The 15023-nt window shown below is 34.1% G+C and overlaps 1 pseudogene; it reads left to right on the top strand.

Annotated features, from left to right (window-relative positions):
* The first annotated feature begins 711 nt into the window (after positions 1 to 711).
* The window catches only part of LOC110595936, a 142524-nt pseudogene continuing 128212 nt past the window's right edge, over positions 712 to 15023 (top strand).

The following is a 15023-nucleotide window of genomic DNA, read 5'->3' on the forward strand; positions in this document are numbered from 1 at the left end:
TGTTAAATAATGTTAAAGTATAAAATGCTACATATTTTAAAATGGAAATTAGCACTATGCATGCACCATTCAGTAAGACTTTCTGTTTTACATACTCTGGATATTAAAATTTTAAGATTATTGCCAGTTAAGATCACTCAGTTCAGATTTCTCCTGTTCATAATAGGAAATATTCTGATAATATCCTATCACAAGAGCAGCAAAAGCAACAGCTACACAAATTGTTTTTAAAAGGATGGAAACCACACTATGGAATCAGGACTACACAGATTAAAATTATTTATCATATAGTGTGCCAATATCATACTAAAAACTAAATTATGTTTTATGTATTAATTATCAAATTTTCTTCCCAATAAAACTATTAAGACATTTGTTTAAGAGTAGCTGTGAGAAACACTTTTGTCTTGGCCTTTTCTGATTTGCTTTTGATGCAGCATTTTTCTGTACTACTCCCTAATCATTTTCTTTTCCCACCTCAGTAAAAGACCAGGCTGATCGATCCAAACCACTTTGACGTTGGATGGGTCACATTCCGTGTCAGGACTGATTGATACTAATTGCCAAGAAGCATCTGTTTCAGCCTGCTGTTTTTTTTAAAGTTAAGACTTTCAGAAACAAGACTTTCAGAAACAAGTAAAACAAGTAGCTTCAGTTTGGGTTATTTTTGTTCTTAATTATTGTTGCATGTATCCCTGTGTATGTAGGACCATGAAGATAGGGAACTCTTCACTAACAGGCAACATTATGGCTTTCAAAGCCTCCATCCGAATTGCTGCACCAGGAGGAGTTTTATCAATTTTTCTGACATTTAAAGGTAAATTAAAAAAAAAACACAAACTCCTGATCAGAGTCTGCAAACAGTGTCTCTTCAAATCCTGCAATGCCCTTTAGACTACAGTTACTTCTTTGTGATTCCTTGAAATATTTCCTAATAGTTACAGGCCTGGTTGAAACTGTCCACTCTGGGTTCACTAAGTTTTTATTTTTTAACTGCAAATGTGGCATAAAATCAGAAGACAAGCTGATGTGCATTGATTTCAGTTATCTAAAAATGTATGGTCAGGCCTTTTGTGACATGCGACTGGTAATAACCTGACACAGTTTTCTTTGACTTCCAACTATAATAATTATAAAATGAAAATAACTAAAACAATAGAAGAAATAAAATAACTAAACTCTAGTCTTTGGAGAAACAAATTTGGGAACCATATGGGAATCACTGCCAACTTCCAACCGGGTAAAATTAGATTAAGATGAACCCATTTGGGTTTCCTTATATGAGATTCCTAGTCTTCCCCTCACGAAAAGATTCCTAAAGTGGAAAATAAAACAGGTGAAACATTGATTCCTGCAGTCATTAGAATATGTCTACTGACTCTAGATGGTTATCTATGTTTTGGAAAAGGCTATCATTAACTTTTGTATCAAAGTGCTTCCTCCTATTTTCTCTGTCTCTGTCTCTTTCTGCCCCTCTCCTTCTCCCTCTCCTTCTCCCTCTTCCCCCACCACACTCTTCCTTTTTCTTTTTCTGTCTTTCTGTATCTCTCTTTCTTTTTTTTTGTCTTAGCAATATAGAGTGACAGGAGGGACAACACTTCATCTGACCAAAAAAAAAAGAAAAAAGACCATCTACCAATTCTGCTCTTTTTCTTCATCTAAATTTTAGAATAAACTATCAGAAAAGAATAGTGTAATACTGATAATGGTAGTAAAAAGTTATATCTAAAAAATGAACTCCTCATAAATATAGAACTGTATGTAAAAACAGAAACATAACCAATAAGAAAGTGTGGCAGATACTGATTCTATTCATTTAATAATTGTTAATTGAGATTTACTACTTATAGGCAGTAATGTGGGCACTTGAAATACCTCAATTAAAAGAAAAGTCCCTCCTTGAGGCTCAAGTTTTATTTGAAAGAGACAAGCAATGCATTCACCTTTTTTTTAAAAAAAGTAAATTATATAATACCTTAGACCAAGTACCACTGAGAAGAGGTCTAAGAAAGTCATAAAGAGAATCACTTACGTATTATAATGGAAGAAGGAGTCAGACTAGGCCCCACTGAGAAAATGAGATGTGTCAAAGTTGAAGGACACAGCCATATGAATTAATGGGAGCAGAGGAACAAAAGGAACATCTATAGCAGTGGCAATATGCTACAAGCATGCTTATTGTTCTTTAGTAGCAACAAGGAGATAAATGTGGCAGAGCAGAGTTCATAGACAAAATAATGTTAGAAAAGAATATCAGAAGAGTAAGGTGAGACCAAGACAGATATGTCTTGTAGGCTATTTAAGGACAATGATTTTTTATTTGGGGGAAAAAAAAAGCAAGGTGTTTATATTAGTTCAGTGTTATCCAGAAAATCAGAACCAATAAGGAAAACATTGCTATATAAGACAAAATTAATTATTAGAACTGGTTCACACAATTATGGAAGTTGAAGAGTCTGGTGATATGCTGTCTGCAAGCTGAGCAACCAGTCATTCAGTGTGAGTCCAAAGGCCTGAGAACTGAGAGTATGGGGTGAGTAGTATAAGTCCCAGAGTCCAATATCTCACAGACCATAAATTCCAACGTCTGAAAGCAAGAGGCATTTCTCTCAAAAAAAAAGAAAAAATGTGTCTTTTCTCCACCTTTTTGTTCTACCCCCCCCATATGTTGGATAATGGCCAGTCACAATTGATAATGGTAAATATTCTTTACTCAGTCTACTGTCAAATGCTAATCTCTTCTGGAAGCATTCCCACAAACACACTCAGAATAATGCTTTACCATCTATCTGGGAATCCCCTAGGTCCATCAAATTGACAAAAAAAAAAGTAATCATCACAGCATTATAAAGTTTTATGTAAAAGATTGACAATAATTGATTGACACATGTATTTAATGTAAATTTAAAATGATTTACATAAATTATGATTTCTCTGAATGTACTATTGAGAATAGAAAGGATCATGGAAGAGAACATGACAGTGGTGACAAATGGGAGACTAATAAAAATTTAGACATATTAACTGGAGTGGATGTACAAAAATCAGACATAATAGATCTTAAAACAAAAATGATGCTAGAGAAAATATAAGCAATCTATAATAATTGAAGTATGCATATTTGAAAAAGATATATTTTAAGAAATAACAAAACACCAAAATATAGAGAGCCACTGACAGAAAATGAAGGAAGAAATAGACAAGTCATCAATAATAAGTGGAGACTTTATATTAGTTTCCTAGAATTATCATAGAATTACTACAAACTCTTATGGTTTAAAACAAAAGACATGGAGGCTATAAGTGCTGCCTTGAGGTCTTGGTAGACTATGTTATCTGTGAAAGCATTAAGGAGAATCCTTCCTTACCTTCTCTAACTTTTGATGGGTTTAGACAATCTTTGGCATTCTTTGGCTTGTGACAGCATAAATTCAATCTCTTCCACCACCTTCACAAGATCTTCCCTTATCTGTGACTGCCTGTGTCTATTCACATAGTCTCTTTATAAGACAACAGTCATTGGATTTATAGTTCATCCTGTTTCAGCAGAATTCATCTTAACAAATTACATTTGTAAATATGCTATTACCAATTAAGTTTTTGGGTGTACATAAATTTTTAGAAACACTATTTAACTGAGTAGAGTTTATTCTCTGCCTAGTCTCCACCAAATGTATATATATTCCATGGGAAGAATTCATTCATGCCATCCCAACATCTCCCAAAGGCTTAAATTATGCCACTGTCAATTCTAAGTCCCATATGTCATCCAGAGTCAAACTCAAAAAGGCCCAATATCATCATCTAAATCAGGAATGGATGGCGCTTTGAATATAACTTATCCTGGGAAGAATTCCCTTCCATTTCTGCATCAGTAAAACTAGAAAACAAATTATCTGATTCCAATATACAATAGTGGAACTGCTATAAGGGAGACAGTTCCTTTCCAAAACGCAGAATTTGGAAGAAGAAAAAGAGATAATGAGTCACAAGCAAGTACAAAACCAGGCAGGAAAAATCTTATTAGATTTTAATGCTTGTAAATATTCCTCTATGGCTTGAGGTTCCAAATTCTGGTCCTACACAGGTCCCATCAACCCAGTGTCTAAGCCTGTGGAGGTCTCATTCTATATAGAATATGTAAAAAAAAAAAAACAAAAAAAAACCCATTAAAATTCAAAAATAAAAAGACAAAAATTTAAAATGAAAATTGAGCAAAGATTTGAGTGGACGAATTTTCAAAGATACCCAAATAGCCAATAAGCGTATACAATTGTGCAGCCACCCTGGAAAACAGTCTGGCAGTTCCTTAAATGGTTAGATATATAGTTACCACACCGAGAAAACTACTCCTTGCTATGCATCCCCAAGAGAAATGAAATAAAAATATATATCTGTGCAAAACTTGTGCCTGAAAATTTATAGCAGCATTACTTATAATATCCAAAAGCTAGAAAGAACTCAGATGTTTATAAATTAATGAATAGATAAAATGAGGGCTATCTATGCAATGGAACATTATTTGGCCTCAAATGTAATAAAGTACCAAAACATGCCACAACATAGATGAACCTTAAAAATATTATGCTACTTGAGAAAAGCTAATCATGAAAGATCACATCATGTTGTTCCATTTATAATAAATGTTCAAAATGCCAAATGTACAAAAACAAAAGGTAAATTAATAGTTGCTTAAGGCTGAGTGAAATGGGATATTAGGGGTATAAAAGTTAAATTATGTAAGGCATCTTCTTGAGATAATTGAAATATTCTGAAATGTACTATGATGATGCGGTTGCACATATCTGTCAATATAATAAAAACTTACTGAGTTGTACATTTACAGGTGTAATTTTCGTGGTATGTAAACTACGTCTAAATAGAACTGTCAACGGAAAAAGAAAAAATGAAGGTAGGCTTACAACTTTTTACACAGAATGGAAACTAGAGCCTCCAATTCAGTCACTTGATTGATAAGTAGGATCCAAGGTTTGAGAGCTGACACTGAGATGTGTTCAAATATTTGTGTGCAGGTTTATGACAAGTTGGGCAAATACCATCATAAGTTCACTGTAGGAAGACAGGTCCAGAGTAAATGGAGACTCACACAAATTCTCATATCCAATTAGTGACAGATCAAGAACAAGAACCCAGTATCTCAAATCCAGCTTAGGGATCTGCCAAATAGGCGAATAAATATAGGGATCTACTTCTGTATATCTGTTATATGGCTGTCTTCTTCCCAGTTAAGAGTTTTCCACAAAAAAAAAAAAAAAAAAAAAATTGCACATCTGTTGTGATAAACAACGTATCTAATCAATCAAAAGAAAAGTTTGTTGCATATATAATATAGACTAGTAAAAAGATTACAAGCATATATACCAGATTAACAGTCTGGCAGTTCCTTAAATGGTTAGAGAAAGAGGGATTTGGAAGGCAGGAGTAGTGTTGAGGTATTTTCCTTTTCATCTCCTTATATATTTGAATTTGCTAAAACAAGTGCATTCACTTTTGTTATTTAAACATATAGTTAAATAAAATATTTTTTAAAAAAATTAAAAAGTGACAATGGAGCTGAATCCTGAAGAAGGAATAATATTCCTCAGTAATACTATTTCCACCCAAGTTATCTTCCACATCTAAAGTAGACTTAAAAAAAATTTCAGATATCAAAGGCCTCTAGATTTATATACCTATGTATCATCTTTAAAGATTATTTTAGAGCCGGGCTCGGTGGCTCAGCCTGTAATCCCGCGCCTTTGGGAGGCTGAGGTGAGTACATTGCCTGAGCCCACGGGTTCGAGACCCGCTTGGGCAGCGAGACCTCATCTCTACAATAAATCAAAAAATCAGCCGGGTGTGGCAGCGCATGCCTGTAATTCCGGCTACTCGGAAGGCTGAGGCGGAAGGATCGCCGGAGCCCAGCGGGTCGAGGCTGCGGTGGCCTCGGGAGCGGCCACTGCACTCCAGTCTGGGCGACCGAGTGAGACTCCAACTCAAAAAAAAAAGATTATTTTAGAAAATATAATTAAGTAGCCTAAAACAAAATGTAAGAGTTTATGAATAGAGGAACTTTTGTATGAGAATAGCAGTAAGTATTAAAAATCATGAATATTAATTGAAATAATTTATATCATCCTATCCCATTTGGATATTTCATATGTATCACAAGCTTTTCCAACAATTCCGTATCATATCTCCCTCTCTCTCAATACACACACACACACACACACACACACACACACACACACACACACACACACACTATACACTACACATGAAAATATGTTACTCCATTAACCTAAGCCTTGTAGTAGCCCTACCAGTGACCCAGGAGTCATTGTTTTTATCTCCCCCCCCACCTTCATAGCTACTACATAAACAAATCATAATGGTTTTCTTTCCACAAAATTGCCGGTATTCTCTTTTGTTTATCTTGTATTGCTATAACAGAATACTCAAGCCTGAGTACTGTAAAAAGGAGGAAATGTATGTCCTCATAGTTCTAGAGGCAGGTACGCGAAAGATTAAGGCACAAGCATCTGGTGAAGGCCATCTTGCTTTGTCATGACTTGATGGAAGGAATCACATTGGCCAGAGAGTGGGGCAAAAGGGGTCCACTCCTATGATAATAGCATTAATTCACTCATGACAGCCTCCCCGAATCTCCTCTTATAAAGGTTTCATCTTCCAACACTGTTGCATAGGGCTTAAATTACCATCACACACTTGTTGGGGAAAAGACTCAAACCATAGTATCCTCCAATCTTGTTTTTCTACTTTTGAATAATCTCTACTCTATAATCCATTATTCAAAATAGTCACATAAATTTCTTTTCGAAAAAGTAATTTATTTTCCTCCTTGCTTAACACCCATCAGTGTTTTATCTTTGGAATGAATTCATGGAATATTTTCATAGACCTTTTACTCTCTCCTGACCCAGCATAGTCCTGGATTTATTTCTGGGTTTCAAGTGTACTAAATTCTTTCCAAAGTCCATGTCTTTGAATTTAATTATTTCTCTTTTTTTCCCTCTTGTTTTCCCTCCCCCTTTTATTTAAATCTAAATTCATATACTACTTTTTGACTCTATGTAATATTCCAACCCCCTACTATTTATTTGTCATTGAATACATAATTATCGATGTCCTACTCTGTATCAGCTACTGTTTCAAGCAAGCATACTATAATTTTGTTTGATTTTATCACGGTTTCTAATTATGGTATTTATTTCTGATCTTGACTATTGATAATCTCTTTGCCAAGATCTTTGTATTCTGTTCTGTGCACTATCCTTGCACAGAGTACAATGCCCAGACACATGATAGATAACCAGTGATTATTCTTTTAATGAAGGTATCATGTTCTGTCCTCAGAAACATAGCTTTTCTACAAGACACGCTGTAAGCATTGTAAAAAAGTCAACCTGGAAAAACTGTGTCAGCCAGAAGTATTCATGCAGGACCCATTCCAACTTATGAACTTCATTTATGCTTCATAGATTTTACCTGCTTGTGTTTTTATTTTCTTGCACAGAATTTCAGATCTTAGCATTTGCTGAAGGTCCTGCTCTTTATGCATTTATTTATTTATTTCGTCAACAAATAGTCCCTAAACCTTTGTTATTTGTCAGTCACTATGTTATGGATGACAGATTTAGTTGTAAGTAAGGGAGATTTGATACTAATTCAAATGGAATTTATAATCTATCATCCAAATAGTTATAGTATATTGTATAAAGGTAGTCTTGTAATATGGGAAAAGTTAATGTTCTATTACAACATACAGAAAAGAAACAAATCCTGGAACACAGGCAGTCAGAATAGTCCTCTTGGTAGATACATACACATTTAAGCAGAATCTTAATAAATGTATTGAGTTTCTCAAAGAGCCAAGAGGCTCCAGGGAGAGACAAGGTTGTATCTCATTCTCTAGTTTACAAACTCAGTCACCTTCCTGAATTCCTGGCTCTATAAAATCTTTTTAGTTTAGGAGTATTTTCAGTTTTATCTTTGAGAGATTATCTACAATACCAGCACAGTACTCATTATTCAAAAGAAAAAAATCATCAGTAAATATTCTATAAAATGGTTTTTGTGGAAAATAGGTAATAACGACCCTAGCTAAATTCTAATACATGTGAAAAATGTGAAATGGTAAATATTTTAAAGCCTTGTTCACAGAACACATGGAAGATAACATGTGTTTCTCAGATAAAGGCCCACATACTAAAATACTTTTCTCCTATAAAGTTCACTTGTCTATATCTTCAAATAGGGTAAATAGTTCCCTTTACAGATCTGATTTCTTTCAATCAGTTCTAGAATTGAACTGTTGCTGAATTCTTCTCTTATAAATATATATGTTAGTTCCCACTGTTACTTTGGTGTTCTTCTACTGAAAATTATAATACATAGAAAAATGTGCTGGAACTCTCTGAACTATACTAATTGTTCTATGCTTCCTCTGTTGCAGAGAGATTTGCATGCTAAGCACTTAGAAATGTGGGTTCCTAGGGCTTTTCTGCTAACTAGTGCAAAACAGTAACTTTATTTCAAAATATTGCTTTATATACTTTATCTGTTATTAAATTGGTGTAGATGTATATAATTATAAACCTGTAGTTTAGAAAGGACTTTATAGATCTACTGTTTTAATTCATCCTCTGTACTGGGAATTATTTTAATTGTAGATGAAGAATGTCTGTAAAACCAACATTTCATTTATAAATGACTTTGTTGGAATATTATTTCTTGGAGCAGACTGAAGTATAACTTCCTGGTATTTTATAATGGTGTATTATAGCTTGGCTTTCTGGAAAAAATAATAAACATAACATTTTTGCCAAAGCACAACTCTCAGATACTTGAAAACACTACCACAAATTCTTGTCTTCTGCTTGTCATATTAAATAAAGTGGGGGTATTTATGGGACTCTTTATGTTACTTTATTTTCTAGGTTCCTCAGCCTTCTGGTAACCCTTTCATGGCCCTGATTTGCCTGTCAGCCTCCCTTTTTATAACATGTAAGGAATACAGACTTCACTGTTAACTTTATTTGAAAATGGTACTATATTTTGTATTAGCAGTCGGATAGAATTAGTTATAATTCTTCAATGATAACTAATTTGTAATAAACTAAAAAGTCTATGTTAAAATGTGAATTTTACAGCTGTAGTTATTGTTCCCAATATATATTGAAGCAATTGGGATTTCACAAATAAATCCAGAATTCTAAATTTTTGAAAGTGAGTTATAAGCATCAATGCTGAAAATGTCCAGAAGTAAAAATTATAAGATAAACTCAAGCTATCATATTAAATTTGGCATTATAGTGACTCTAGTTTTAGCTGACAGTCATATAAGTTCATATTTTTTAGTTTAAATTAGAGGCGTCTGACAATAGTTTTTGCTTTGTTTGGTTTTGTTTTTTAATGGAGCAAAGTGAAGGAAGCAGAACTGTGAGAGCGTTGAATTTAATTCTGAACACACCGAGTCTGAATTGTTAAAAAGATTTACAAGTGAAGAGGTGAAATATACAGTTGGAGAAAAGATCAGACAGAAAATGGAGAAAAGATCAATAGAGATCAAAAGTAGGTATAAGAAAATAGTGGGATCTGAGCTGGTTCAGAGGCTCATGCCTGTAATCCCAACACTTTAGGTGACTGAGGTGGAAGGAAAGCTTGAACCTAGGAGTTTGAGACTAGGCTGGGCAACATAGTGAGACTTCATCTCTATAACAAATCACAAAATTAGCTGGTCATGGTGACACGTGCATATAATCCCAACTTCTTGGGAGACTGAGAGAGAAATCTTACCTATCCATACATTCAAATTTTAAGTTATCTGCACAGAGTTTGGTGAATTGTTTATGAATTCTATTCTTCCAGGTAGGTTCAAAATTATTAAATGTAAGTTCATATATAGATATATATAAATTTACACACACACACACACAGAGTTTTTATAGATGTGTTACTTATGTTACTTAAAGGCATTACTAAGTATGATCTTTCAAAGAAAAAACAGTGTAGAGGGATAAGAGCAAAAGGCCTAGAAAATGAATTTGAACGAATTTCTACTTTGTATTTAATAAAATCAGAAGGATCCAGAAGAGAAGTTGAAGTGTATGGCAGAAGTTAGCTACATGTTCAAAAGCCTTATCTTTATTTTTCTTGAACACTTAACAAAAATACATTTCCCAATCTCCTTGTATTTATATTTGGCAATATTACTGATATCTGAGCAGTGGAGAATTTTATGAAAATGGAAACAAGTCAATATGTGACGTCCACATGTGGTCTCTGCTGCTTCATTTTTCTAGTCCATGGAGAAGATGCTAAAGTAATGAAATAAAAAGACCATGGATCCCTGGAGAGCCTCCTTGAAAACAGTTGCTCAATAGAACTGTCTAATCAGGAGCATCCACAGAAATGAGAAATATCTTTTTATGTTGTCTTATTATTGTATTATATATATACATGTTGGGAAGTTTATTTTTCCCCAAACTGTCATTAGATTACTTGGTTTTATTCCACTGGATACAATTTTTTTTTTTTCTAGGTTTGGATTACACTTTACCTTTTTTTTTTTTAATGTCTGAAGATTTTTTTTTTGAGTTGATATCTCATTGTTTCCCAGGCTGAGTGCAGTGGCACGATCATGGCTTACCACAGCCTTCACCTCCTGGGCTCAGGGGATCCTTCTGCCCTAGCCTCCCAAGTAGCTGGTACTACAGGTATGTGCTACCATGTACCACTAATTTTTTTTTTTTTTTGTAGTGATGGGATCTCACTATGCTGTCTAGGCTGGTCTCAAACTCCTGGGCCCAAGAAATCCTCCTTCCTTGGCCTCCCAAAATGCTGAGGTTACAGGTATGAGCCATTGTACCTGGCCTTTCCGAGGATATTTTTATTGAATTTTGGATATTAAAAATACTACTTTATTTATATTCTTGTTGGAAATAGACAACAGAGTGGATGAAGAGCTGTGAATAATTTTTAAAAGTGAGTAATGAAAGTCTATAATATTCTTTAGATACCTTTGGAACCTAAAGGAAGGACACATATAGGAGATTATCTATGGCTAACATAACTTTTGAAATGTAGTTACCTTATTTAGTTCAAGCAAAGCTTGAGTACAGCAAATAATCTAGAGGTATTAGAGACTGAAAATGGAAGAAAAGGTAGACTACTTAAATATGTTTTAGAGAGAGAAAGAAAATATATCCCATAAGCATACAAGTAATTAATATACAATTTGGTAGGGCAGCCTCCAAGGCAGAACCCTATTGTTTGCCTCCAAATGATACATTAAAAATCCTCACATTTTGAGTATGGTTGTTATAAAGCTCTTAATACACCTAACAAGAGCATATGTGTTTTATATGTTTTCCAATATTGTCATTATTGATATAAGACATCTTTAAAATTTGGCTAAAATTGACCTACTCTATGTAGTAAGCATAGTAAATGAAAGTTAAGTCAGTCTGGCATTACTTGTTTGGTGAGCATATACTTATTCCATTAACCTTTCTGAATTTAAGTTCTCAGCCTCCCAAACTCAGTCAAGTATATTTCTTTTAAGAAATGTTGTCATTGGGATCAGGCTATCTATCATTTATTTATTTACATGTCCATCTCTGTGTGTGTGTGTGTGTGTGTGTGTGTGTGTGTGTGTCTGAACTTCCTGAAATCTGCACATTAAAAAATCTGTCACATAACTGTCTATAGCTGACATCCCTCTTATTTGTTATTACTAAATCTAACATGGTATTTGAAAGTAGGTAGAAAAATAAGAGAGACAAAATTTTCAGCTGGGTGTCATATAGAATTTTGAAATTTGTGAGATAGGATGATAACAGCATGTTATCTGTGGAAAACACTTGAGTTGAGCAATTGAGGGGAATAGTGGATGCTATAGAAGAAAGGAGATACCCAAATACACATTGCACTTGTTTAAATAAGTGTTGCAGTGTCATTTCTCGTTGCCTTTATGAAGATTATCATTATTCAAATTTCTACCAGTGCTTTCCAAGCCACAAGACAGATGATGATATATGCGAAATCACTATAATATCCTGTGTTGGAGGAAGATATTTAGAGAGAAATATCAGCATGCCACAAACGTAGCTTTAAAGTATACTGCTCTCCGTTCCTTCCCTTTAGAGCATATTAATATTTTTACCTATTTCCTACTCTTCTGTGTAGAAAAATATATAGAAAAAACATGTTTTAAAATTAATGGTTTCTCAATTCTGCATCAATAATTTTCACAAGGGCAGGCTTTTTTTAAAAAATGCACACAAAATTATGAAGCATTATAGCACTTTGCTACTAGCATACAGATGATTGAAAGTTATATCTTTTCGTATGTAATCCGGGAGATTGTTATCCCAGATGTCCTAGAAACTTGACCAATCAGAGGAGATCCTAAATAGCGTTTTATATCAATTATGGACCAAACCCTGCCAATTACCTTCTCATATAATCCACATCAATAACTGAGAAGCACAAAAGATATAAACTCAAACCATCTGCTCTCACTACAGTAGGCTTAACTGAGAGCTTAGACAATAACTCACACAGTAAAATACTCTGATACATTTATCTGGGATCATGCTGTTTAAGTGGGATTTGTGATTTAAAATATTACCACTTTGGCCTATCCACTATTAGAAAATATGTTTTCCCCTTTTAGGAAAAGCATTGTCATTTCTGTTTTATAACAATAGTAAATTAAGAGAACTACAGCCAGCTACCCGTAAAGAACAAAACTACACTTCTGGTTTATACTTCACTGTAATTCTTTTTCTTGTTGATGTTAACAATACTCAGATTCTTAAAAAAAGAAAAGGAAAAAAATAGCTTCCAGAAATTCATTGTTTTGACACCTGCACAATTTTTGATCCATGCTAAATGCCAGAATGAAGTTATATCAAAATATAAAATGCTAACCCAAATGTCTATATGACCTAAGAAAAAGAAGTGTTTCAAGATTGCAATCACACAAGATGATAGATATTTAAAGATAATATAATGTGACTTTTTCTAAGCATTAGAGACATAGAACTGGCAGTTGACCAAAATAGATAATGATTTTAAACACTGTTCCGTTGAGAGTACAGAAGACAGACATTTCCCTCCTGTTTTCCATCAGTGTCCTAATCTTACACTATACCATAACAGACCTGTCAAGATATCTCTATATAACCCCCATTAACATATCTGTAAATGACAACACTACACTGTCAATTCCCCTAAATATCCCTGTTTCATATACAAATTCTCAAATCAGTTTGGTGATGAATTAACATTTACAATTATCATTTCCACACATCTTACAGAAACTATATTTTACTTGTTCCTAGACTTCAATAATATAATTTTGCAATCATGATTTGAAAATTATACTGCTTGACATATTTTGCCAATTGATGAAGCATTACTTTAGAGTGAATTTTCTCCACTTTGTTGCCAATGAAATTTACATTGTAATTGGAACAAAAAAGTATGCCTTTGATGATAGATGGGAGGGTTAAAACACGTGGCAGCTTAAATATTCCAAGAAGATATGAATTTCACAAGATAGTCACAGTTGTTTAATGGTAGTGCAAGATTCTCAGGATTGTGACATTATCTTATTTGGCTATCAGTATGCATAAAGATGTACCTATGATACCATACAGTTCAGTGTCCTTATTTACACATGAAGAAGCTGGCAACAAATAAATGAAGAGGTGAGCTTACATCAGACACACGGAGGAAGTACAATCACAAAAATATTTTAAGTGTTGATGTATTAGGAACAACGTAGAAAATTTTGTCGAATAATATCTCAGTACACTCAAATAGAGGTATTTAAAACTTCAGGTTGGAAATAAATGAAGACATAGTTTCTGATCATTATTTCTAAAGCAGTAATGTTGTCTCTGAAGTCAGGAATATAATATTTGACCACTAAATTTCCTACTATATTTGGAGACATGTCATTGTGCAAAAATATCTATAACAGCAATGAATGAAAATGGTTACCAAAATTGTAAAAACGATTGAAGATACTTGAAATTTATTAGGCTACCAGTTTTAGGAAGATGTAAAGATATCCCCCAAGATTCCCACTCTCTGGGGTATGTGCTCTGTATATTCACCTTGACTGTGGGTACGAGCTGTAAGTGTGATGGAATAGCTACTCCTATGACACAATTATACTATATGGCACAGAATATGTTAAGAAATGGAGAGGATTCTTTGCAAGTTTACTTGATCTGGTCAGCCCTGAAAAGCACCTGGGCTCTTGTTGGTGAAAGAAGCGTGAAGCACAGGAAGACTTGGATCACAAGAGATTCTCTATCGGTGGTTTGAAGATGTAGGAAGCTATGAGGTGAGGACCTAAGAGTGACCTGCAGTGAATGGCAGCAGGAAATCGGATTCTTCCAGCAAGCTGGATATGCATGAAAGAGAATCTTCAGCTCTAGCAAGAATGTAACAGATCAACACCCATCATCTTTGTGAGAACGTGAAAAGAGAACACAGCGACTTCCAAATTTATGACCTACCAAATTATGAGCTAATAAGTAGCTGTTGTTTCAAGCTGCTAAATTTTTGGTACTTTGCTGATATGCAGAAATAGTATATTAGTAAACCACCTAAAACTGTGTATGTCAAGCTATCTAACATAATATAATATGTTGTTACTATTCCATCATAAAGGAATGCTAAATTATTTTTGAACAATCTATAGTGAAATTACTATAGATTCTTTAAAATAAAGTTCAATTTTCTGGATATTTTCTCCATTCAACAAATATTTGTTGAGCAACCACAGTATTTCAGACTTTGACTCAGGGTTTTGGTTCAAGCAGCAAGCAATACAGACACATCTGCTCTCATTCCTTATTTATTTATTTATTTATTTATTTATTCATTTATTTATTTATTTATTTGAGTTGGAGTCTCACTCTGTCACCCAGACTGGAGTGCAGTGGCCGCTCCCGGCCACCGCAGCCTCGACCCGCTGGGCT

The sequence above is a fragment of the Carlito syrichta genome, unplaced genomic scaffold (genome assembly GCF_000164805.1).
Source record: "Carlito syrichta isolate Samal-C Ts95f unplaced genomic scaffold, Tarsius_syrichta-2.0.1 Scaffold305306, whole genome shotgun sequence".
Classification (NCBI taxonomy): Eukaryota; Metazoa; Chordata; class Mammalia; order Primates; family Tarsiidae; genus Carlito; species Carlito syrichta.